We start from the raw sequence: 4601 nt of genomic DNA on the forward strand, positions 1-4601 counted from the left end.
CGAAATAGATCATTTTTATATCAAATGATCGAACAACTATGGTGATGGCAGTGAATGTGCATTATCCATATAAAAGCGTTTTAAAACTTCTTCTTTTTTTTGTATACATAGATTGATGAACAAATAATCTTTCTGGGAAATGTTCAATTTGCAGCCTAAGACAAATTTTATTTTTTCCAAATCTTTCATCTCAAATTCATTTTTCAAATAACCAACAACTTTGTTGAGCTCTTCAGGAGTTCCAATTAAATTTAAATAATCAACCATAATTGTAAATTCAATATTTGTTTTCTTTATGAAAATATATGGACGGACATGGTCATTTCCATAGAATTCATTTAACAAATATTCGCTAAAGCGATTATGCCACATGTGTCCAGATTGTTTTAATCAATATAATGATCTAAGAATATGGTTCTCGGGCATGTATCATTTAAGTTATGCTTTAGGCATATTAAATCTTTCAAAGATAACATTAATAATCATTCCAGATCAATTGACTATCATGTATTTTAAATTTCATATATTGTCAATATAACATGATATAGACTCGTGATTTCATCCATGACGGTCTTTGCAAAATTCACTATGTTGAGAGGAGTGTGTTACACAATACGACTTCATTTTTCTCGTTTCCTTTCCGTATAAGTATATACTTTAGATTTTCAGACTACAAGTCCAAAAATTCGTGTTTATTTAGTAAATTCAATTTAAGATTGCGTCTCCTTTTATTTGGCCAAACATTATTTCCATCCATATATTTTGAGGCATTTATTTCTATTTCTCGCGATTCACATATGATACTGTATATCATGTACAAAATTGTTATTGACAACGTTTTCTTTTCTTGTTCGATTCTATTTCTTTTCTCATAATGACATAACTTATTTAGATATCTCAATTTTCAACATATCAAGTACCTGGACCTTTTTTGGGGTTTTGTAATTTGTTATGTCTCAATACTCACTAAGAGTATATGCCTACTTAATAAAACCATCTTTACCAATTGCTCTATTTTTACTTGAAGATTTTTGTATTAGAATCGAACACCGTCACGCTTCAGGCGTGCCATAGATATATTAAATATAATGCTAGCAAATTGTCCCCTAAGACGTCAAATCGTATTGGAACATTAAAAATTGATGCGTGAGATATTGTTGATCTCTTTGATCAATAAATACATCTAAATAAATTATCTTTCGAACTTCTGGTTCGAATGATATTTACTGAGGATTTAGATGATGATGCATTTATACGTTATTTTCAGCTTCTTAATTCCTCCCCTAATGTTGAGAGAACTATTTAATCAAATTGACAATCATTTTTTTAGTGTTATCAAATATCGCCCATTTGAAATAATAGGTCAAACTCCGTACTTATCCTCAGCATTCTTTATTTTCTATCTCAGTGTATTATGATGTTCAATTTTTACATATGCTGCACCATCAAAAGTAATTAGATGGAAAAATTAGGATCTGACCATAAGCTGATTATAATAGGAAAAACTATGATTTTGACATGATGCGTAATAGAATTTCCTAAATAAAAATGGGAAATAATTTATTCTCAATTAAATTAATTGGGGGCATTTAACAAACAATAGTGTTAAACCATTTATGGATATCTCAACTAATACTTATTAAAATGTTGAGATTTATGCCCACTAGCATTAACAAGACATAGTCTTGATTATACAATCTGAAAATTATGCTCATAACTTGAGCAATAATTTCGCAAAATTTCAAGTTGTGAATACCATGCAGTCATTTAATATTTGTGTCAAATCTATTAGATACAAATAATATTTAGATGGTTAACATGGTGGGTGACGGGGCCCCATATATCACCCTAATTAATTTTCAGAAATATAGGGAATTCAATCCCTATTATAGCTAGCGATGTTTAATAATCAATTGTCGATAAAGAGAACAAATAATATATAGGAATTCATTGGATTAAAAAATCTTCTGATTTTTCATTTAATATCCATTAAACAATTTAATTTCGCATCATTATTGATCTAGTGATGGTCCAACTGGTCATGCCAAATAATAAAATCAAATTGAACTTCTGGTTCAATATAATATATAAATCAATTATTTAATTTCGAAGAATATGATTAAATATTATATAATCATATATCATTCAAGCAGTCAAACTAATCAATGTTCTAACAACATTAGCTATATGTTTTCCTTCAGGGATAAACATAAATTCAAAATAACATATTTTTGGAAATATGTGTTCTTTAAGAGCACGTTATATTTTTTTTTATTATTATTGCTCATTCAAAAGCAATATGTCAATATTTCAGAAGAATATTGAAAATTATAATTTAAACTCTTTGGGAACAATCAAATATTAGTGTAATAATTTACTCTTCGAGTGTGAAAATATAATTTACGTTAGATTATATGTAATTATACTTTTCGAGAGCAAGTAACACATAACTAGAATATTATTGAAAATTATAATGTGCTATTTTGAGATCATATTATATTTTACTATTACTTCTTTAAGAATAATAGATCAATATTCTTCTTAAATATGAAAAATTTTAACGTTATGCTCTTCAAGAGCAATAACATATTATTGCTTACAGTAATAATTATGTAAGGATTTACTTTTCAGGAGTAAAAACATAATTTTATATTAGATCTTATATCATTATGCTCTTCAAGAGAAATAAAATCTGACTAGATCATTAATATCTAAATACGTATGCAGAAAAATTGACACGTAAATAAATAGAGTAATTTAATTCGTGATTTTACATATAATCAATCAATATTTTTCGGGAATATTGAAATTATAATATTATATTCTTTTGAAGCAATTAGTATTCTTTTTTTAAAATATTAATAACATTGTGTTTTTTCAGGAACACCAACACAACTTTTTTCTTAATATTATTTTATATATATATATATATATATATATATATATATATATATAATGTGCTTTATTTAGGAACACAATGAGATATATAATATTCAAGAGTATAAATACAATATTCTTTTAGAATATTGACATTAACGATTCATTCTACCTTTCGAGCTAAATAATATAATTTATACACTACATGAGTAATAACGAAATATTCTTCTTGAATATTTATATAATGTGTGTTGCGTTTCTTCGAGAACATCAACATTATATTCGTTTAAAATAACTATAATTTAAATTATACTTCTTCAGGAGCATTGAGTCAATATTCTTTTAGAATATTGAACTTGAATATCATGCTTTTTATAAGCAAGTAATATTCTTCTAGAATATTAATAATTTTGTGCTATTTCAGGAGTAATAATGAACTATTTATAATAGATAGATATACAATCAATATCCTTCTGGAATATTAATTATAATGCTTTGCTATTTTTGCAACAACAAGATGATAAAATCTTAATGTGAAGTTTATATCTAAAAATATTTAACTACCATATAGACATTATATGAATTTATAATTACCAAACATTCATTAAGAAAAAAAGTCTCCATACATAGAAGTTAACAAAATTGGCTAAATCATTTATTGGTTAAATCTTTTACCAACATGAAAAAAATACTAGACATGCATATGAATTTCACATATATAGAAATTAAAGATAGAATTAATATGTAACAGATTCAAAAGACATAATTAATACTGAATAATATGTGAAAAAAATGATCGTTTATGAATTAAAAATGTGAATTAATATGTGTTCAGATTACACACACAAACGTGAATTAGAATTAATATGTATGCCGATGAATAGTAGAGAAGAAGAAGCAACCTCGTTATAATGCATATGTATATTGAAATATTTCGCATGCTATCAAATTAATTTTGGTACAAGTAATAAATATTCATACCTATAAAAATTATTACCTTCACTAAATTTTGATAAATTAAGCTATCATGCTGATAACATGTTATGAAAAGAGAAGAAAATATAGAAAAGTCAATAGACTTGTGTGTTTTATTAAGAATTAAAGCCCTATATTTTTAGGGCAGAATTAGGGATACAACAGTAATAATTTCTAGGACTGTAGGATTATAATTGTCGTTCACCTCTAAATCCTAATAAACTTACCTTTTACAAAAAATTTCCCTTCTTTTTCTCCTCTATTATAATGGTAAAAAATTGATGCAAATGGTCCAAAATGTATGGCACTTGTGCATAAATGGTCCATATTGCAATTCTTGACGCTAACCCCTCAACCTATTGATTTTGTATGTAAAAAATCCAATTGGATTATTTAATCCATTCTTGCGTTAAAAATATATCTAACTGGAAAGAATCTTAAAACTATTTATCCATTTATACACTTAAATAACGATTTGTGCAAAATTGTTAGTTCCCATATTTCTTTGAATGATATCATTTCTTAGCTTTGTTTATTAACATTCATAACAAATAGTTTAATCATTGTTGACAGATAATATCATTCGCAATCAAATAATGTCATTTAATAATAATATGGCTTCCCCCCTCTCTATTTGTTATATCTTGCTCCGTTAGGACCACATATTTATTTACCAACTTTCACCTTTTATTTTAGTTTCTTTTTCTCAAATATATAGTTTTGTTGCAGTACTTATAATAATATTGGGG

This window comes from Olea europaea, chromosome 6 (assembly GCF_002742605.1).
Source record: "Olea europaea var. sylvestris chromosome 6, O_europaea_v1, whole genome shotgun sequence".
In the NCBI taxonomy this organism is placed as follows: Eukaryota; Viridiplantae; Streptophyta; class Magnoliopsida; order Lamiales; family Oleaceae; genus Olea; species Olea europaea.